The following is a 22,244-nucleotide window of genomic DNA, read 5'->3' on the forward strand; positions in this document are numbered from 1 at the left end:
AGGCGCCACGTCTGGCCCTGAGGACGCAGCCGTGGACCAGGCAGCTCGCAGTACCCTCGAAGGGACCCTGCGGAGGTGGCATCAGGTCCCCCGCCTTATAAAGTAGAAAGCGGGGCCCCCTGACGTCCTGTCCACCCCACGGTAAGCAGCGTCTGTCGGCACGGGCCGGGCCCTGCCCTGTGCACTTTGCAGGGATCCCCTCAGTGAATCCTCTCGCTAACCCCACCCCCACTTTATAGACGGGGGGGGGGGGGGGGGGGGCGGTGTCGGGGGACTCGAGTGCAGAGAGGCCAAGAAGGGCGCCAAAGCCACATAGCCGTGTGACGCTTCCACAAGGAAGCAAGCGCTTCCCGGGCCTTGTCACCCCTCCGACGTGACCACAACAGGAGGGACCGGAGAGGCGAGGCGGCTTGCCCGAGCGCACGCAGCAAGGTGGGGTGGGCGCTGACCCCGGCTCCCAGCCCAGTGCTCCCCTGACTTGCAAGCCCGTGTGGGGCGCTCAGCTGGTGGCCCGGAGCCGCCCGAACAAAGAAAGCCTCCGCGTCTCCTAAACACATAAAACAAGCCCCTAATCCGTGTTATTAATGTAAATAATATTGCGGCAAAGAAAGCGCGCTCCCTGCCTCCCCGAGGGGCTCCGGGGATTACGTCTACAGTGTCCGACGCAGCAAGGACAATAACCAATTGACTCTTATTAAAACTCCAATAATGTTGGCGTGATTGCGGCTTTGATAAGAGCCCTGCTGTGAGCGGGGGTCAACCACATTAGGAAAATGTAATTAGACTAATAAATTCCAGGCAATCTTTATTTCCCCCCCTCACTCTCTCTCTTTACTCCAAGGAGGAGCCCCACACAAGACCTCATTACTCCCAGGGAGGCCCCGCCGTGGGCGCGACTGCAAAGGAAAGCGGATTCTCAGACCCCCCCAGGTCTGGCCGCACAAAGGCCCCCTGGGCTCCCGCAGCGGAGCATTTGGGACCTAAGGCCAAGGCCAAGCAGCAGACAGCCCAGGCGGCTGCAGATGCATGGGAGTGCATGGGAGCGGGGCTCATAATAGCGCCCCGGGCGGTGCCTTGAGATTCTAAAAGACCAGCTTGGGGGGCTCAGCAAGGGGGACAGGCCTCAGAGAAGGTGCAGCTTCACCCAGGCCCCAGAGGCCACCCTAGCCACCACACTGCAGGGCATAAGCCCATCTCCCAGGGTGAGGCCAACCCTACAAGAAGGAGCCCCTGTTTAGAAAGGACCCTGCCCCCCCTCCTGACCCCTGACCTTCCCCAGTGGAGTCCATCCTGCTGTCACACGGGCTTTGAAATTGCAAACACACTCTGCTGGGATCCCTTCCTCAGGGAACAGTGTGAGCACTGCAGGAACAGAAACGGCGGGTGCACAGAAAACCACAGCGGCCGGGCCGGGCCGGGCAGCCAAGGGACCCTCGAAGCACACCCGCCACCTAGGACGATGGCCCCCCCCCACCTGCACCCGCTGTCACAACGCTCCACCCTGTGTCCCAGGACTTTCCCTCCTGCCACTGCACCAGCAACCTAACCCCCCACCCTATTCCCCTCTGCCACCCCCACCTCCAGCCTATTCTATATATATATATTTTTTTTTTTTTCTCTCCACCCACCAGACTTTTACTCTCTTTACGTCTCTTTTCTTCTTCTGGGTCACAGGGCAGCAGGTGCAGGAACCGGGCAGGCAGCCAGCAGGTAGGGGGAGCGTAACTCCCACGTGCACACTTCAGGTCTTTTTAGTAGGTGTGTATTTCTTAGCCTTAAACACAGAGAGCACTCGGCCACCCTTCAGTGTGTGTGTCCCTGACAAAGTGCGTGACTGCGGTACCTAACCCCATCTTCCCACAAGCCTGGGGGATTTTATTGAGCAATATCGACAGGCACACGTACTGTCGGGTGATAGAAGGGGCTGTTGCTCACACGCAAAAGCCTCACACACGCGAACCACACTACAAGGCAAGGGTGCTGGGAGGATCACGTCCCCATTGCACAGAAGGGAACGTCAAGTCCAGAGTGATTCCAGACTCGCCAATCCCCTCACTAAGTCACGCTGGCCCCCTGGCCTTGGATTTCCGTGTTTGTTGCACATCTGTTCTGTGTCTGATACTATGCAGAGCGCTTTGTGGTCAAGTCCGAGGCAAGAGGACAGAGTGAGAACAGGCTTCGGAGTTAAAAGTTCCCGAGTTCAGATCCTAGCTCTACAGTTTAGCTCTGTGACCTCAAGCACATTGTGTAACCTCTCTGCGCCTCGTTTTCTTGCCTGTGAAATGGGAATAGCTCATAGAGAGGTTGTAAGGATTACAAAATTTAAAAACCTAAGGGGGCACCTGCTGTTTTACACTGCGACCTGGAACAGGGCCTGGGGCGGAGTAACCACCCCCAAAATGTTGGCTACTCTCCTTATTGGGGCTTACCCCACACAGCGTGGACTCCAGTGCTGGCTGAAAGGGGGCAGGGGATGGGGATGTTGGGTTGGGGGGTGAGGCTCTTGCAGTCAGACCCAGCTTCCTCCTCTGGGGCCTCGGACAGGTGATCTGGGCTCTGAGCCTCAGGCTGCTCATCCATAAAGTGGGGTAGCAGTTGCATGCCCTCTCCTGGGGTGGCTGTGAGGATTCATGGGGTGCCCCGTGCAAGTCACTCGCACAGAGGGCCCAGCACACAGAGCAGGGGCAAGGGGGGAGGTGTGACCCTGGGCTGCCCTATTCTCCCAGTTACTGTCCCTGGCACCGTCCCTGCCCCGGGCCCCAGAGTACAGTAGCCCCACAGGTGCAGAGAGAGCTCACTCTGCTTTCTGGGCCTTCTGGACGTCATTCCCAGGGCAACGACTCCCTGACCAGCATGGATGTCTCTCTATCTCGGTGGAGAAGGTCCCCGGCCCATGGGCAGCCCAGACTCTTCCTCCCCGGAGATGCCGGCACCACGGGTTCAGGAGAGGGCTCCCCTACTGCAAACTGCCCGTGGCCAAGCCACATCGCAGAGGCCAGGCTCCTTCCTGACCCTCCTGGGCCACACACCAGCCCCGGGACGGGAGGCCGGGATCCCAGGGGACACCAATGAGCACTGCTTGAAAACCTACCTTCCACCAGGTACCACTTTATATACCTCTGCTTTACAGATGGGGAAACTGAGGCTCAGAGAGGGTAAATACCCTCTAAACCCTGGAGCACAAAAGACGAAAGCAGCAGAGCTGGGACGGGGACCAGATGCAGGACCACCGAGCACGCCTCCCCGCCTAGCCAGCAGGTGTATCCAAGTGTCCCGCTCATCCTCTCTCCCCCCAGCTCACACGCCGGGTAAATGGGGGCAATGCTGGCCCTGTGCACATCACTGGATTATTCGAGAAGGAAGAGGGCAAGGGGCTTTGAGTATGAGGAACAGGGACTGTGGGAAAATAGGAACTGCCTGCCCCCCCCCCCGCTCCCCCCACTAGCTGGAGCTGGAGGAACCCAGCTCAGACCCCAGCAGTCTGTTCCTCCAGCGAGCCGGTGTCCCCCAGCAGTGCGTCGGGGGCATCTGGCCTCTGCTCGAGCCCTTCTAGTGACAGGAGCTCACTCCGCCCGAGGCAGTCTGTTCCAACGAGCTGCAAGACCTCAGCCAAAAATCCCTCTCCCTGTCAGTTCTACCCACAAATACCGGAGGGTACCCCAGCTGGGATAAGATCTTCCCTTCTTGAGCATGGTTATTATGCACGCTCCCTCCCCCGGCCCGGCCCAAGTCATCTCTTTCTGGGCCAAATATTTTACGGCCTCCAATCCACCCTCTTAGGATGAAAAGAATCATGGCGGAGATAAAGGTAGTATCAGTGACTAACACTTAATGAACACGTAACCGGCATCATCCTCCACCAGGACTCAGCAAACCGTGGCCCAAGGGCCAAATCTGGCTCACTGCCGGCTTTTACACGGCCTACGAGCCAAGAGTGGCTTTTGCACTTTTAAAGGGTTGGCGGGGGGGGGGAGTGAAAAATCAGAAAAAGACGACTCTTTTGTGGCACATGAAAAGTATATGAAATTCAAATTGCAGGACCTATAAATAAAGTTTTATTGGCACACCGCCACGTCCATCATTTACATATTGTCTGTGGCTGCTTTCAAGTCACTGCGGCAGACTCGATGACTTTGGCAAACGACACGGCCCACAAAGCCCGAAATGTTTCCTATCTGGTCCTTTACAGAAGAAGTTTGCTGACTTACAGTCTGCACGTTCTGCACGTACCATCGCTATCCTACTAGCCTACGAGGAAGTTAGTACTACAGTCATTTCACAGACAAGGATGCAGGAGCTCAGAGATGTTAAGTAAATTGTCCGTGTCCCCCAGCCTCACCGGGTGGAATCAGGATTCGAACTCAGGCAGTTGGACTCCAATGTCTGCGCCTTACCCACTGCCCTATTCTTGTCACTGCCTGGGGCTGACAGCACCAGGGCAGTCACCCTTCTCCCCTGGGCCCTCTGGCTTCACCGTGCATGGTGGGAATGGCCAGAGCACCTGCTCGGCTATCACCGCCATAGCCCCTTCCAACCCTGTTGGCTCTTCTAGGCCTTTCCCAAGCACGCCCTAAAGAGGGCCAATAGACCCATTGCTCTCTGAAGACTACAGAACTGATCCACCAGCACCCTCCAAACCGGGAACCAGGAGCAGATGTGACGACGTCAACAGCTCTAACCAGAGGTCCCTACAAATTCCTGAGAGCCCACGGGCTTCAAAGTCCCGCCCGTGATCTTGCAAAGGTAGAAAGGAGAAGTCCCCGGGTCTGCGCCCCAGGTTAGAGAAATCTCAAGGCCACCCGCCCTCCTTTCCTCTCTCTCCGAATCTACGGGGGCAGAAGGTAGCATGCCCCGTTGCCATGGAAACTAGGCTAGGCTGTGTCTGCACCAGGAAGGATTACAGACAGACGCAAGTCGGGCGCGGGGACTCCTATTCTGTGATTAAAGTTTCTCCAAGAGGTTTCTACTCCGCTGTTATTCCTCAGCTCAGATGCACATTATAAACCTCGGGCTCATCAATAAATACAAATCAATACATCTAGAAAGCAAATATTTGACTTTTATTTATATGCATATGAAACGTAGCTCTGTCTCACCCCGGCCAGAAGAAACCCAAACGAGCCAGTCAGCCCCTGGCGTTGCCGGCAGGTGACCCATTGCCGGTTTCGGCCCAGGACGCTGCTTTCATGGGTCCGCACGACGTTTTTCCCAAAAATGTATCAATGAGTTGCTAACCTTTACACTTTGAAAGATTTTGGAGCACAGCTCAGATTTCAGGCTTTTCTTAAAATAATCCAAAAATCGGGCAATAGCAGCCCTACGTAGTGACAGCTGCTTAGCCCGAAGCAGAAACTGCCCCCGTAGGCAGGGCAGGGCCCCCCCATCCCAGTCCCCTCTACTCCCAGCATCCTCTTCCCTCCCGCACCTCACCCATTCACCCCTTTGTCTTCCCCGGAGGGTGGAGGGCCCCTGTAGGCGTCTGCATCCGTGACACCCCACCCCGAGTACCTCCACTCCCATTTTACTGATAGAAACACTGAGGCCTACGGAAAAGAAACACCTTGCCTCAGCTGCAACAGTGAATTCATGACAGGGCTGGCCTCCCAACGTCCAGGGCAGGACTCAGCTCAGACCTGTCTGGAAGGAAAGTCTAGAGCTTGGGTTAATATCTGTCAGCTACAAACGTGTCCAAGGTGAAAATTAGATTTTTCTGCTGACTCTAGTTTTGCCGGCTTTGTTCTAGCACTTCGCAGGAGGGAGGGAGGGTGGAAAAAAAGGAGAAAGTCTCCTCGGGCCGCTGCAGCCCCCTCCCCTCCCTGTAGTGGCCACGCCTGCCTGCCCACAGCCATGCTCCACGGTGCCCGAGAATACGGAGGGAGCAAACCAAGTGGGCTAAAGCGCAGAGAAGGTCAGCGGGCTGCCCGGCTTCACACCTGATGATCCTGTAACCCGGACGAGTAGAGAATGGCAGCCGGGCCTGGGACCCAGCTCCCTGTCGGCTACTTGCTGGCTGTGTGACCTTGACCAAGTCACGTAACCTCTCGGACCCCTGTCTCTTTCTCTGTGCAGGAGGGGTGAGCAGCAGTACTACCGAGTAGGATTGCTGTGCAGGTCAGATAAGACCGCAACGAAACACTCAGTGGAGCGTAGGTACACAGTGGGTGCTCCCCCCATGCACTCCTCCCACCCCTCTTCCAGCCCAGCCAGACGCAGCCACCCTCCTAAGTCTGAACCCCTCTGACCCGGGTTCAGCACCACACTCGGCCTGTGGCTCCAGCAGCACTCCCCACTCCCTACCAGTGACTCACCAGCAGCTGTCCACCTCCACGAAAGCCAGCAGGCCCGCCCCAGCCTCCCTCCGTGACTCTCCTCGAGCAGGGAGCCTCACACGGAGTAGCCCTCCCCTCCCACCTCAAGACCCCCGGCCCTCGGGGCCCAGCCGGACCGGACCTAGCGCCGCTGCAACCTCCCCTGGGCCCGGAAGCCACTCCGAACTCCGCTCTGCCAATCACTTGGAGGACTCTAACATTCTGGGTGGGTAGACTCTGCCCTTGGCACCTCGAAGGTCAGGACAGCTCACACAGCTTTGAGGTCCTTGCAGGGGACAGCCCAGCACCCGTCCCCTCCTCCTTGGACACTGGCATACCCAAATGCCTTTGCAGGACCGACCTCCCCTCCAAAATGCACTCTTGGCGGGACTCTTGATCATGAGGCCCCACACACCTCCAAACCAGGGCTGGTCAAGTGGCCAAAACCCCGTCCATTAGATGCCTTCTCTCCCAGGACCCGGACTTCCAGACCTGCAGAATCACCCCAAGCCGGCTGGGGCCACCCATCCCCATGGGGTCTCAGATGACTTTTGGTTCCTGCTCTTTCCAGGCCAGTCCCGCCGCCAAGCCTCAGATTCTGCGAGCTGCCTCCTAATCACTTCCTTCCCTGCTGATGTCGGCCTTCTCTGCATCCCTATTCCCACGGTTTGCTCCCCCACCGCCCCCCCCAAAGAAACGAGCCCTCCCAGAATCTCTAAGCCTCACATCACATCCACGTGCACACCCAGCTCCCAGAACCAACCCCACAAACACCCGGTCTTGTTAGAGGGACTTTGGCACAGCCAGACACGCCACGACCCTCACGCCTTCAGGAAAAGGCCAAGCTGCCAGCTGATTAAGTAACAGGGCTTAGCTCCTCCCGGTGTCGGCCCACAGAATCCGAGTGAGCCCCCCACCCCCCCGAGAAGCCTCACGGGGCAGGGGTGGCTCTTGTCTGGGGAAAAAAAATAAAATAAAGGTAACAGATGGAACCGAGCAGATCACATAGAAAGCAGGTATTTCTGCAGATGCCAAAAATAGACAGTGAGCACCTGAGTCGGGTAAACACGGCGTGCGCGGGTCTCCATTCAACACGCCAAGAGCAGAGGGCCTCCGAAGCACCCGGGGGCTGGTGAACAAGGGCAGCGCCCTGGGGCCGGGGCACAGAAGCAGCCGAGCCCACGCCAGCACAAGCGCAGGCAAGGTCCAGCGGCCAGGGAAGGACACGCAGAAGTCAGCCGGACAAGGAAGGGTCAAGAGGAGAGATTTCCAAGAAGAGGCTCCCTACAACCACCCTGGTCGAAGCAGCCGGTATCATCTCTCCCCTAGACCACCTCGATGGCCTCTGCACTGTCCCTCTGCCTCTGCCTCACCCCAACAGCCTGTCCTCAACAGGGGGAGCCAGATCATGTCATTCCCTCGGGGAGCAGGGTGCAGGGGGAGGGATGCACTCAAATACACCCCCCACCATCACCACCACCAGCAACTCTCCATCCAGCTTTCTGACCTTACCTCCTACCACCCTCCGCACAGGTCCTCAAGCGTGCCTTACACAGACCTACCGCAGGGCCTTTGCACACGCCGCTCCCTGCGCCTGGACTCTCTTCCCCATGTTGCTCTCACGCTTCCCTCCCGTCTCTGCTTAGCCCATCCCTGACCCCACTGGCTATCACTCGGCATCCCCTTTCCGTTCATTTTCCTCCCGAGCTCTCCCAATCTGAATCTGCAGCATTTGTCTGCTTGTGATTTGTCTCCCTCAACTGGAACCGGAACTCCACGGGGGTGGGAAATTTGTTCTGTTCAGGACTGAATCCCTAACACCCAGAACAATGCTTGGCAACGACCGGGGGCCCGTAAATAAGGCTGAGTGAGCGAATGAGTGAGGAACGAATGAGTGAATGCGTGAGGGAACCAATGGGCTAATGAGCAAGAAACGCACGTCCAGGATGCTGGCTGGTTAGGAGCTCGGCGCTGCAGACCGCCTGGGCTCCAGGCTGGGCTCTATCACCTCCCGGCTCCCTGCCCCCTGGCAGCACCCCCTCCCTGGGCTGCAGGTCCCTCGTCTGTAAGTTGGGGGCCGTGGCGGGTGGCCAGGAGGTACAATGCGCCCCCACTTACAAGGCGAGACCACAGCACCTGTAGGCCGTGAGTGCCCGAGGTCATGATTTTCCCTTTTATTACTGTTCTTGCGTGACAGGCTTGAGCCAGGTGGCAGGGTCGTCAGGAGGGCCCCTGCGGCAGGGCCGCTGAGCGGGGGGATGGGGACGGCGAGAGAACACGGGGGTCCACGCGGCACAGCCTCCCCGCACGTGCAGCCTCTCCACCCGACCGGGCCGGGTCCCGGGGGGCTGCCGCGAGGCTCCAGGCCGGACCAGGGATGCGAACACAACCCCGGGGAGGACGGTGAGCAACGCGTCCCGCTCGTGAGTCCTCGCTGCGTGTGTGAGCAAGCCCAGGAGTCAAAAAGCCAGAGTTCAAAGGTGACGCCGCCGACACACGCGGCGAAGCACCAGCTCCCTTCGGAGATGTCAGCGATGCCTCCGAACCCTCAATTACAAGGGCAGGGAGCGTTCCCGCTGCTCACACTTCGGTCACAATATCACCCGAGAGCTGTGGGTTGTGCAGGGAAATTATAGTAATTACTCCGCAGGAGGGCTGGCTGCGCGAACTCGGGCGGATCTCAAACCTGGGGTGAGCTCCAGCGCCCTGGGAGCTGAGGGAGCAAGCCCGGGGGGACCTCTGCCTCGCCCCGGGGCCCCGGGGAGCGACGCCCGTGTCACTTCGAGAGCTCACAACTGCTGCTAAGCCAGGCGGGCAGGAGGAGAGCCTCACGGCTGAGGACACAGGCATCATGTTGGGGGCAGCTGCACCCACCACGAGCCAGACCTCACCTGGCAGGGCAGGAGACACAGGACATTTACACATGCTGTGAGGTAAGCAGGGACGACGGGGTGCGTAGAGGTGGCCCTTGGCTCAGGGCAGAGCCTCCAAAGGGGCGAAACTAGGGCTGGTGGTGGGGAGCCGGCCACGGAGAGGGGCAGATCCATCGCGTGAGCCCTGCCTCCTGCCAGCCCCTGCCCTGGCCACTGGGAGACCACCGTGAACTAAAGGGGATGAGAACCCCCAGCCCCAGGGACCAGGACCGACCAGGACAGGCGGCTGTCACCTGTCACACCCTCTGCACAGCCCCAGGCTTGCTGCCCTTTACCTGCTGCTTTTCACTGCCGGTGCTCAAGGGAAGGTAAGTGCTTAGCAGAGCGAGTGGAGAAATATTTAACTAGATCAAAGCCCTTCTCCATCCGCAAGTCACCCATGGGCCACCGTGCTGCCACCGAGCAAGACACAGAGGTGACCTGCTCTGAACCTGGCCACCTGGGCTAAGTGGAAGAAAGGGGGAGGACCGGAGATCCAGGCACTGAAATGCCTGCTTCTGATTCCATCTCCTGTAAGGAGCAGAGAATTCAAGGCTCAAGGGATCGTGATCTGATAGGTGGAAGCCCCTCAGAGGCCTCCCAGGCCAGCCCCTCCCACCTGACAACGGTCCTCTCTGTCCACCAGAACAATGGCCATCGGCCCCTGCTTGAATACTCCCCGCAACGGGATGCTCACCACATCACTAGAAAGCCCATCACGCCATGAGGCAGGCTGGCCCACTCCTGCTGCAAAGTTCTCACTTGGGAACCCAGTCCTGCCCTTTGACCCCACAGAATAAGGCTGATCCTTGCACCATCTGACTGAAGGGGCGTCACGGGAGGAACGTCCCGTCAGGTTACCGTAAGGATTAAATGAAATAAGGCGCACACAGCGGCCGTGCCCAGAGCCAGCAAACGTCAAGGGCTTGAGGCATTTAGCTGCATCAACCAGAGGCCACGGGAGTGGAGGGCAGGGCGTAGGCAGGTCACGAGGCCTTGGAAGCTGGGGGCAAGTCTGACGGTTGGTCCTCAGAACCGCCGTGGGGGGCGTCCCTCCACTTCTCTCACGGAGGTGGCAGGGCTGCGGGGTGCAGGTGGCCCCACAAATAAATGGCCACGCCCTAGAACAGACCAGAACTCAGCAGCCCCCAGCCCACCGCTCACAGCGACACCAAAGTCTCCACGGGGCGGCTCTTCCCCGGTGCGATCTGCACACCATCCAGCGCCGTCCTGGGCTGCGGACGGGGCCACAGAGCGTGAGCAGAGCGGCCACAGCCGTCCCCAGGAGCCCAAGACAAAAGCCAGGAAGGGAGAGGAGGCTGCGGCCTCACGTGGGTGAGACAAGGAGGGGAGGCCGCCCGGGGCCTCGGGCTGGGTGCACAGGGGGCCGTCAGGAGGCCGAGCCCCTGGAAAGCCAGAGGGACCTTCAGGAAGGAGGACCTCAGGGTCACCCCCAAGGCCTGCCCCAGAGCCGCCCACCAAGGGGAGGCCCAGCCAGAGGCCTGAGCACACGTCGAGGGGCCAGTCCTTCCGCGAGCCCTGCCCTTGGCTCCCCCACCTTACGCAGCCGCACCCACGTGGCTGTTTCCATCCTCTGCCCTCTGGGTCTGGGACACGTCATCAAAAACGGTGACGGCCACGATGGGAGGCACAGAGGACCCCCTGTCTCATTTAACCCTGGTGGCCACACTGAGGTTACCCTCTGCGCTTAGCAATGGGGAAACTGAGTCTCAGACTAACCATCAGCCGGCGAGGCGTGGAGCTCGGGCTCAAAGTTCCCCCAGGGCAGACACCCACCTCTGCACACACTATATGTTGTCAGCTCCAAGGCTCCCAGCCCCTCATTCTTGGTGGGGTTGGGGGACGAGGGGACATTAAGGATCATTTTGCCCTAAGCCCTCTTGTGCCCAGGGCATGCGCACGAACCCATAAGTCTTAGGAACCCTCCCGTGGAGAAGGCCTCTGGCTAATGAAGCAGGCAGAGGAAAATGTAACCAGCCCCTTAGGATACCTCTCCAGGCAGCAGAGGGATTCACGGCTCCCCCCTCCTTCCGGGAGGGAAGTCACCAGACCCCCTTCTTCGCAGGTTGGAAGCAAGAGACCCTGGAAGGCGCAGAGAGGGGTCCAGGTCCTTCATCCAGGGTTCAGCGCTAGGGAAGGGAGGGCAGCGTGGGGCACTGGTGGGGGGGCCCTCCGAGCTCCCTGGGGCTCCCCATGCCTGGGCCGGGGGGAGCCCAGGCGCACAGGACCCAAGCCTCCCTGGGTTTGAAATAGGAAAAGCATGGGATGGGGGCATAGACATGTGACCAGGAGGGAACCAGCGATGTCATCTGCTCAGGGGGCCCTCCCGAAGACCCCCGCACCCCCTCCCCAGCCCCCACATAACACCTAGTGCTTCTACGGCCCAGCCTCAGGGCGCTGAGCACTGAGAAATCTTTCTGTGCCTGGGTTTGCTTGCCGATCGTCTGTCTCCCCGCCCAAGCAGAGGCGCCAGGAGGGCTGGCTTCTGGCCGTCCTCGGGTCTCCTGCCCCTGGCACGGCATCTGGCGGGAGAGGGCACGGTTCGATGAGGAAGTGCTGACTGCGGCACAATGACAGGAAGTGTGAGCGCTGCGGCCTGACACCAGCTGGACCTGCTGCACCAGCCCAGACTCCTAAACCCGGTTCATCACGGGTAAAATCAGGACAGCTGATGGCTATGTCTCCATCCTGCCCCCCAAGGAGGTGGGACCTGGGGAAGGGTTCGGGGGAACAGAGGATCGGGGAGCACCAGTGACCGGGGGCCGTGCCCAGGCCCGCCGCCGACGTCATGCTACCCAGGCAGGAACGAAACCGGCCCAAATCCCACTGTTGTCCCAGAGCCCACAGGCACCTTTCCCGGGTACCCACCCCATCACGGGGCAGGGGAGGCTTCCAGGACCTCAGCTGGCTCCAGCCCCAAAAGCCTCCCCTCCGCAGAGGTCTCGGTCTTCAGACACAGGAGCCTGAAGCAAGGCACATGCCTCCCAGCCCTTCTCCTCTTCTGACCCGAAGAGGCGAGCGAGGGGCCAGCCCCATGCTCATTCCATTGTCGCCGGACCCTGCTAGTCAGCCTTATCAACCCCACTCACAGGGAGGGAAACTGAGTCCCCAGAGGTCAGGGTCCTGCCCAGGCCACACGGCCAGCAGCACAGCCGGAAGCCCGCTGGTCCCCTCCGCAGCTGATGGAGTGAGCAGGTTGTCAGGGAGGACCCAGAGGCCAGGGACACTCCAGGAGGCCTCCCCCAGGGTGCCACTGGGCCAGGGGGCTCAGCTCCTCGTGCAAACCTAGCCCCCCGGCTCAGCCAGCCCCCTGCCCACCTCCCCTCAGCCCCAGGCCTGTGGCTCCAGAGTCAGACACCAGGGACCTCCAGGCCCCAGTGCAAACCACCGCTGGTGGTCACGCCCGGACCTCCTGGCCGGGAGAAGGGGTCTCGGGAGCATTCCCTACCCCGGGCACAGCCATCCCAGGAAATTCGGACGGCCCCGGCCATACATGTGGGCTGTTCATTCTGGGGAATGAACGTGTGGCCAGCTGTGGGGGCCCAGGCACACGCTGTGGTTTTAAAGGGTCCGAGGGGTTGGGGGGACTGGTTTGTGTTTGCCGGGCAGGTGGACAGGGCAGCTGAGGAGGGACAGAGCAGCCATGAGAGGACCGCCCCCTCCCGCCCAGCAGCTAGGAGACTGGTGCCTCCAGGCGCTCAGGCCGCAGAGCCCCACGATCGAGGGTCTGGACCCTGAGAACCCCTCTCTCCGGGGAGGCGTAGTTCACCTCCACCCTCAGTCCTGGGAACTCAGTTATGTCTGAGTCCCTTCCAGCAAGACCGCCCACCTCACTGGCCCTCTGCAGCCCCCGGAACCCCGGGAGTCACCCCCAAAGTACAGTCTTGTGTTAAGCATCAGAAATAAGATGAAGAGGGATGCCAGGGTGGCTCAGTTGGTTGAGCATCTGCCTTCAGCTCAGGTCATGATCCCGGGGTCCTGGGATTGAGCCCTGCATGGGCTCCCTGGTCGGAGGGGAGTCTGCTTCTCCCTCTCTCTCTGCCCATCCCCGCTGCTCATGTGCTCGCGCGCTCTCGCTCTCTCTCTCCAAATAAATTTTTTTTAATCTTTTTTTTTTAAAAAAAGAGAAAGAAGATGAAAAAGGGAGTAGACTTCTAAGTCTGTCCCTTCCACGAAAGCAGGAGTACCTGGGATCCAGGTGACCTCACATGAGCCCCTCAGCCCTGCCCCTCAAGTCCTCCTGCCCACAAGGTCACCTCCGTCCCCAGATGTTGAGGGGATTGAAACAAGCCAAGCACTAGAGGAAAGCTGTATATTGGTAGCAGAAGGATGCCAGGCCCACATTTCCAAAAATCTTCCCGCCCAGTGTTCCTCTGGGCTGGACCCCTGGTAATGAACTGTCCCATGTGAAAGACAAGCAATGGAGGCTCAGACCTTACGTGAACTGGTCCCCCCAAGACAGCAAGAACCTGGCCCAGAGCGCTCGCTGCTCTGTCCGGAAGCCTGGTTCGGCCCCCAGAGGAAGAAAGGAGAGGAGCAGAGAAAGCAGAAACGCATCCATCAAACGCCTGCAGTGTGCCAGACACCGTCCCAGGCCCTTTGCCTCCAGGATCTTCCTAAATGCCACGATGATCCCCGCGCTGCAAATACAACGCCCCTCCTCTTCCTCCCTCTGCAGAGAAGGGCCTACTCTCAGGGGCCCGACCCCCTCCCTTTCAGACCCCACGGGGCCGGGCCCACTCTGATCAGGACATCTGCAATCTTACTTAAAAGTCACCACTCCACATAATTAGAGGCACTTACCCCCTCAGATCCATCCTTCTCTTCCGATCACTTTTATAGCCAGTAATAACTCTTGAAAATTCCTCAACAGATGGAAATTTTATTTGACTAATCATGGCTGTTTGACTAGCTGAGGTGCAGTGGCTCAGGGCTCCGTCTGGTAGGGCGCCCACCGAGGTGACTGTCAGGGGGCTGGGCAGAGAGCCCCGAACCCAGGGCCACCTGGAGGGTCCACTTCTCAGAGGGAAGGCAGAGGAGGGCATCCGAAAGTGCCAGGTGCTGGGCAGCACCGGGCAGCACTGGGCAGATGGGCCCCACCCCTCTAGGCCCTCGGGCTCTAGATACATGATGGTTGGAGCCAGGGAGAAACTGGGACATCCTGGCTTAAGCACCCAATAATGCATGTCGGCTGCTACCCACCATGCACTGACTCCACGCCAGCCCTGTGCCAAGTGCCCACATGCATTATCCCACCCGGTCCTGCCAACAATCCTATGGACGCATGAGAACGTTCCCATTTCACAGATTCGCAGATGATGGAGCAAAGTCACAGGCCCAGAGTCACTAGGCTGAGCTGGCACTTCCATGTGGGGAGTTGAGAGCTGCTGCCCCTCCCCCCACTTACCCAGGGCCAAGAGATCCTTCTAGAACCCACACAGAATTTTGTCACTGCTATAATAAAAATAAAAAATAAATAATAAATAAGTAAAAATTAAAAAATAAAAAATCAGGCCCACAAAACTCCCAGTAACCCTGCAGCACCCACCAGGCAAAATGAAAGCCCCTTGGCCTGGCCTTCACAAAGAAACCCCATTCCAAGTATCTATGCAAGAAATATAAACATATTACACCGAAAGGCTGGTCCACTGGAGAATATGCAGAGCAAATTATTCATAACAGCCCCAAACTGGAAATACCATCGTGAAAATGGATGAACAAACGATGATTTATCACACGCAAGGTGATAAACCAATCGGGAAGAGAAGCCACATGGTAATTTGGTTTTTTTTTTAATTCTTTTTTTTAAATAGATCTTATTTATTTATGAAAGACACAGAGAGAGAGAGAGAGAGAGAGGCAGAGACACAGGCAGAGGGAGAAGCAGGCTCCATGCAGGGAGCCCGACGTGGGACTCGATCCCGGGTCTCCAGGATCACGCCCTGGGCTGAAGGTGGTGCTAAACCGCTGAGTCACTGGGGCTGCCCCACATGGTAATTTGAATGGGAAAAGTTCCATATAAAGAATATAGCTATAATCCAAGACTCGATTAACAAAGGACTGGCTAGGAAAAGGATTAAAGAAAAGTCTAGAGAATAGTATCAAGGAGGAATCCCTCTGGGCCTGACATGGAGCCACTAGGGAGCCACTCTTCTCCTCTCCAACCTGGGCTGAAGAGAGCCCCCCAAGGAAGCATCCCGCAGGCCCAGGCTGAGAGGAGCCCCTCAAGGCAGAGCTAGAACCCCCAAGGCAGTGCACACGCATGCACACGCACACGCACACGCACACACACTGCGGGACGGCCATCCAGACGTTGCTGAACAAGACCTGGCTGTGGCCCACCACATGGCAAGCATTTGGCCTCGTGCCACACCTGCGGAACTTGCTAGAAACCCACCCTGAGGCACTTACCAGAGATCTGCCCGTGCACCGGGGAGAGGGCGATACCACAAAAGCCGCCTCTGGTGAGACACCTCACGACAGAACCGCCTCCAGAGCGGTGTCAGGGGAGCTGCGGGCCCCGGGGAGCTGCAGGAGCCTGGGAGCAGCCCAGCCAGGAAGCAGGGCCCTGAGCTGCCGCATGGGCTCCGGGGCGCCCTCTACTGACCCAGCCCAGCAGGCTGGCGGGGGGAGGAAGCTTAAAGGGCCCAGATCCATTTCCATGCAGCAGGCAGGAAGGGTGGTCTGGAGCTCCCGCACACCACAACTCCGTGGTTCTCCCCAGGAAGACACAGCTCCCATCCGTATAGCTTCCCTTAAATGAAACTAACAGCCCCAGAAGTCACCGCTGACTGTATTTATTACTCCTCGGACCCCGTCACAGTTCCACGGGATTTTCTGTCACCTAACGACAAAATCATAAAATCCGCTTCCCAAAACTTGTGTGTAAAATAAAAATGGAAAGGGGAGAGAACGGTTCATCGTTAAATACATTTAGGTATTGTCATTACTCGTTCGGGAACTGGGGGGGGGGGGGGGGGCGGTGACCTGGGAGTGGGGTCCATGGGCCGACTGGACCCCTGTGTGTCAGGCTCCACCTTCTATTATCTGACTCCCATAAGCCCCAATTTGAGTCCTGGGCCAGAGTGGCACTGTGGGTCCCTGACCCGTCTGCCTATTTCCTTTGCCCCAGTCCACAGTCACTTGGATAAATGGACCCCAGGTCCCTTTGGGGAGTTTGGAGGGATATTTAAACTAAGGACTTGCAACAACGATAAGGCTTCTTCCTCAAGGGGACCTGGCCTCCCAAGGGCCTCCTAAGGTCGTGAGCTGCCTTAGACGTGGAAACTGCAGGAGAGGCAGAGGCTGTCTTGGCGATGCACGTCAGGCGTTGGCTACCAGACCCAGACCTTTTTATGTCATATACATCAAGCAGCACTGCAGTGGGCTGTAATTCATTTCATTCCCGGGACACTGTGACTTACTAGCCACTATCAAAATCCCTATGGGCCCAGGCGTTCTGATTGCCCATCCATCCTTGCTGCCTTGCAGGAGACGTGCCCACCTTGCCCTTGGCAGTGACGTGCTGCCCCTTGGTCTCTGCAACTCCGGCCTGCCCTTATGCCCACTGCAATCAGGGAGCCCATCTCAGTGGAGGCAGCCTCTCAAGTCATGTCCCGCCTGCAAAAGAGAGATGCCATGGAGCGTTTCATGGATGCTCCCCTCACTCATCTCCATGCTGCCGTCTTCTGCTGCTTTTTATGGAACATAGTGGGCAGGGGGGTGGGGGGGTGCAGATCGCACATAATACGTCCAGCCCAGCAATCCTGTCTCCCCACACCTTTGGACTCCCTCTTCCCCATCATGACGTCATGGCTTCATTAACCTTAGGCCACTATTGGGTCCAAATGTCAGTTAATCAACCAAGTAAGCTGTTAGAGCCATCGCCAGCGGCACATGCTAATAACCAAATCCAAAATCTCCAGGAAGTGCATCCGTGACAATTAATTCTACCCAACACAGTGTTATTATCCTGCCCTCTTTGGTCTAAAATCCTTAAAATCCACTCCTACACGGGGCCCCCAGAATTCTGTTGACCTGTATTAGCGAAGCCCTGCAGTGCTTTGGATTCTTCCTCTCGTGTCCTAGTGTGTCACTGCCACCATGCGGAGATTTGGCCCTTGTCAGAGGTTAGTGACAATAGAGGCAGTTTTGGTTAAGTCTCGAGGAGAATGAGCAACCCCTCTCAAGATACCTGCCCCCGCTGAGGTCATCACAGGGTTTTTACACAGAGGGGAAACAGCTTCCTCAGACATGGGTGGAAAGGCCACCACCTCCAATAAGGGGGGGGGAGGTTGGCTTGGAGCCACGTGGGGTTTATGATGGTCAGTTTCACCGGGGGCCAACAGATGTCCCCGTTCTGTGTTTCAGGGTCCCTTTCTTTCCCAACCAATGCCCTAATTTTCACACGAGAGTTCTGTCAAGATGTGAATTCCATTGTGGTTGTAATTCAGCAACCAACACAATTAAATTTTATGTTTGATTTCCAGAAAATACCAGCCCTGCAGCTGTAAAAATAATAATAATAATAAGACCTGTAAAGGCTGTCATGACAGCTCTCTAGTCCTGGGACTGACTATGAGCTGAGCCAACGGACCTGCACTTGTCATCTCCTCTCTGCAAGCTCTAGAGCCCTCAAAAGGATCCATCTCACCCCTGCAGTCCTTATGGTCATCACCACTGCCATTAGCAGCCAAGGGAAGCATCACTCTGGCTCCCAAGGGACGTGCCTTGATGGCACTCCAGCTCAATCACCTGGGGGTGATAGCCTGGTTAATTACAGGGCCACTGCATACCTTGGGGGACGCGCACCCTGCCTCCCATCGGCAAGTCACTCAGCACCGTGTTCCAGCCCACGGAAAACCAGTCCACAAATCTCATCTCTGCAGACCAATCTCCTGGTACCACTGCTGACACCAATTCTACACTAGTTTGGGTCTAATCAAGAAAAAGGAACCACACAGTAATTCCAACAGGGAAAGTTCCACATGAAAAATTAGCTTCTAACAGGGGATTAAATGAATGTGGCCTTGGCTAATAAAGAATAAAGAGAACTGTAATTAATGTAAGAATAGCAGCTAAGGGAGCGGCTACAACCCACAGAGCTGAGGTAGAGCCCCCTGAGGAAGAGACCCCACCCAGGGCTGGGGTAGAGCCCCTAAGAATGCCACCCTTCACTCCAGGAACAGCTCCTGGGGGCTTTGGTAAGACCCTCAAAGATGAGTGAGGGTCCCCCCGCCCCAACAGAGGTGAAATATCAAGAAAGAGTCCCCTAGGGCTGAGGTAAAGACCCCAAGAAAAATCCCCCCTATTCAGGGGCCAAGAGAGACCCCCCCGCAAAGAAGAGTCTCTCAGGAAGAGACCCTCCCCCACATCAGGCTGAGATAGAGTCCTCAAGAAGGATTCCCCTACCCTGGGCTGAAATTGAGCATAAAACCACCCAAAAAGAGGTTTTATGGGGGGTGAGATAGACCCCCGTCAAAGAGGAGCTCCTCCCCCCCAGAGCTGAGGAAGAGCCCCCCTCACCCAGGACTGATATAGAGCCTCAAAGAAGAGAGCCCTAGGGCCGATAGAGACCTCCACACACAAAAAGAGACCCCCCCCCCACCATGAGACTGAGCTACCTCCCCCTCAAGGAGAAACTCCCACCGGGGCTGACACAGGCCCCCACTAGAGTCCCCTCCTCAGGCTGAAGAAAACTTCGCAAGGAAAAGCCCGTGAGCTGAGGAAGGGTCCCCCAAAGTACACACACTCCCTCCAGGACGGCCATCCAGACGTTGCTGAACAAGACCTGGCTGCGGCCCACCACATGGCAAGCATTTGGCCTCGTGCCACACCTGCGGAACTTGCTAGAAACCCACCCTGAGGCACTTACCAGAGATCTGCCCGTGCACCGGGGGGAGGCGATACCACAAAAGCCGCCTCTGGTGAGACACCTCACGACAGAACCGCCTCCAGAGCGGTGCCAGGGGAGCTGCGGGCCCCGGGGAGCTGCAGGAGCCTGGGAGCAGCCCAGCCAGGAAGCAGGGCCCTGAGCTGCCGCATGGGCTCCGGGGCGCCCTCTACTGACCCAGCCCAGCAGGCTGGCGGGGGAGGAAGCTTAAAGGGCCCAGATCCATTTCCATGCAGCAGGCAGGAAGGGTGGTCTGGAGCCTGATGGTGATCGAGGAGAAGCAGCATCCAAAGAAATACTGCTCAGCAATGAAAAAGAAGGAACCACTGATACGTGGACTCATCTTCTAGATGATTAGGTCGAATGAAAGAAGCCGGACTCAAAACCAGCACATTCTGTAAATTCCCGCTTATGTGAAGTTCAGAACAGGCCAGCTGGTTTTTAATGACAGAAATTTTAAAACAAAGTGGTGAGGGAGGTGTTTCCGTGGAAAGGGGCACTTTCTGGGGTGAGGGACATATCTTCCATCGTGAGTGGGCCAGTGGTAACACAGGTGTAGACATTTGTCTTAATATTTAAGGTTTGGGGATGCCCGGGGGACTCAGTGGTTGAGCGTCTGCCTTCGGCTCAGGGCATGATCCCAGGGTCCTGGGATCGAGTCCTGCATCAGGCCCCCCCACAGGGAGCCTGCTTCTCCCTCTGCCTGTGTCTCTGCCTCTCTCTGTGTCTCTCATGAACAAATAAATAAATAATTTTTTAAAAATATTTAAGCTCTGTGCATCTCATGGCAGATCAATTAGAACTCAATTCTTAAAAATTAGCCCCCAAAGTTTCGGTTTCAGGTCATCACTGTGTACAATCTCCGCATAGTAGATACACAAGTACGCTTGAGTAAATAAATACAGGAGCGAATCACGCACTCTGCTTTCCTCGTGTCAAACAACTTGACGGTACCCCCAATTCACTAAGCTCAGTGGTCCCTCCGCCCACCATTTGTACTCTCACTTTGGGTGGTTCCAGTTCCCCATGGTCAGGTCCGGTCTGGAAGCAGGTGACCTTCCTTCTGACATACTGTCGGGTCACTAGGAGCCTAGCACTACACCGCGGTATCGCTGTCCTGCCCCTCGCCTCCTCTCAGGCATTTTCTCAGCTCACATCACCAAAGAGGAAGGGTGAGTTCATGGAGCACCTGGCTGGCTCAGTGGTGGAGCATCTGCCTTCGGCTCAGGATGCAACCCCGGGGTCACAGGATCGAGTCTCGCTTCAGGCTCCCCACAGGGAGCCTGCTTCTCCCTCTGCCGGTGTCTCTGCCTCTCTGTGTGTCTCTCATGAATAAATAAATAAAATCCTTAAAAAAAAAAAACAGAAGAAGAAGAAGGGTGAGTTCAGCACAACTGGGTATTTTGAGAGGAAGAGAAAGACCACTCTTAACCACTTTGTCTCTGGAGTCGGACGGTGCTCGGTCCAAATCCCGACTCGGCCACTTGAGGACCGTGGGTCTCCAGCGAGACAGCGCATCACCCTGAGCCTTGCTCCACTCATCTCTAAAACAGGGAGAACCATGGTTGCCCCTTGTTGCCGGGAGACACAGTGAGTTTACCCACAGAGAAAGTGTCGCCCCATGTCCATCCCGGAGGGAGCGCTCGCCATGAGTAAAGGACGGATGTCATCAACTCTAAAAACCAAGACATAAATAAATAAATAAATAAATAAATAAATAAATAAATAAAACATAAAAACCAAGACACATTTTCACATTTGAGTGTCTCTGAAATCAGAATCTATCAATGACATCCCACGGTCTCCTCGGACGGTGCCGGTCACGACAGGGACACCAGCGCCCGTGCGAGGGCAAACCTGGTCAAAACCGTTCATGGGGGTGTCACCTCTGTGTCTTAGCAGCAAATGGCTTTCAGCGAGAATAAAATAAAAATATGAGGCGCGGAGAAAGCCTTCCTGGCACCTCCGTTGGCAGCGGCTTGTCTCTCTTAGCGGCGCGCAAATTAGCGGAGTGTCTTACCGCCCACGGTTTCTCGGATTTGATGAGACGCCCCACGGTGGTCCTCGCTGCCCGTCCTCCCTCTGCGGACGGTCGGGTTACGTGCCCTGTTCCTCCCGTCTCGCCCTCAGACGGCTAGACAGCCCTGCCCTGTCCCGTGACTGCAGAGGCTCCCGGCAGCGTGGGGCCCGGCCACGCGAGCAGCAGGACGGGGCACCTGCTCCAAACTGAAGCCTCGAGACACGTGGCAGGTTTCGGCCCGGCCATGGCAGCCGCCCCCCTGGTGCAAGAGGAGCAGGGGACGGTATAGCCCAAGCTGCAGCCTGGAGCAGAGCCCCCCCGGCTGACCCAACCACTGTGAGCAAGGGGCCTCGGTGCTTGTGAGCCCGAGTTTTGGGGGTGCTATCGGACGTAGTAGCTAGTCCATCCACTAAACTGGGCCTCGAGGACAGGCCCCGAGCTCCGTTACCTCTGAATCTCCGTATCCCTACCGCTCCCTGGACACAGCAGGTGGAGAGGGCGCTCAGAGAGATGCTCAGAGATGGAGAAGGCCGGCCCGGGAGTCAGGCGGACCTGGCTTCAAGCCTCCGCTCTGCTACTTCCTCAGCCTCAGTGTCCTCACCTGTGAAATGGGCTCTAATCACAGGAGCAAGGGAGGGACAGCGACGGGGGTGCAGGGGCTCCGCTCGGTGCCTTGTGCTTCCGGGCGCTCAGGACACCCCTGAGTAGGTGCTTGTGAGTGAACATGTGACCGGGACCCCCGCGACCCCCTTCTGCACTCCAGAACCTGCCAGAAAACTTCCTTCCAGATGTTCCTGGCGCATGGCGGGCAGGATCTGGCGGGATAGAAGGGCTGGCAGGAGCCAGGGGAGGCCGTTGCCAAGCTGCTCCAGCGGTTCGCCCCCTCCCATGCCCAGAGGCCCCCCTTTTGCCAATTCTATTTCCATCCCACTTGGCATCCGAGTGCCTGGCTGGTGCCAGGCTCGAATTTGGAGGATTCTGTGCTCCCCCAGAATTTTCTGCCCCATTTACTCCCTGTGATAAAGGCAAGAGTGGGGAGCCCAGGGGGTGAAGGGCTGCCTGTCGGATCTGTGCGCGGGTTGGGGAGGGCC

The 22,244-nt window shown here is 57.6% G+C and overlaps 1 protein-coding gene across 2 annotated transcripts in view; it reads right to left on the reverse strand.

The window, feature by feature from the left end:
- ACTL8 (actin like 8) overlaps positions 1–19,295 on the reverse strand; it is a 64,403-nt gene extending 45,108 nt beyond the window's left edge. The window contains exons 1-2 of one of the 2 annotated variants that reach the window (XM_025448061.3): positions 19,177–19,284; positions 15,653–15,714 (exon numbers count right to left, since the gene is read on the reverse strand). The gene's annotated coding sequence lies outside the window, so the exon portion shown is untranslated. Of the gene's footprint in view, positions 1–15,652; positions 15,715–19,115 lie in introns of both variants that reach the window. The other variant, XM_049106638.1, reaches the window with a different exon arrangement.
- Positions 19,296–22,244: the final 2,949 nt, after the last annotated feature.

Source organism: Canis lupus, chromosome 2 (genome assembly GCF_003254725.2).
Source record: "Canis lupus dingo isolate Sandy chromosome 2, ASM325472v2, whole genome shotgun sequence".
Lineage (NCBI taxonomy): Eukaryota > Metazoa > Chordata > Mammalia > Carnivora > Canidae > Canis > Canis lupus.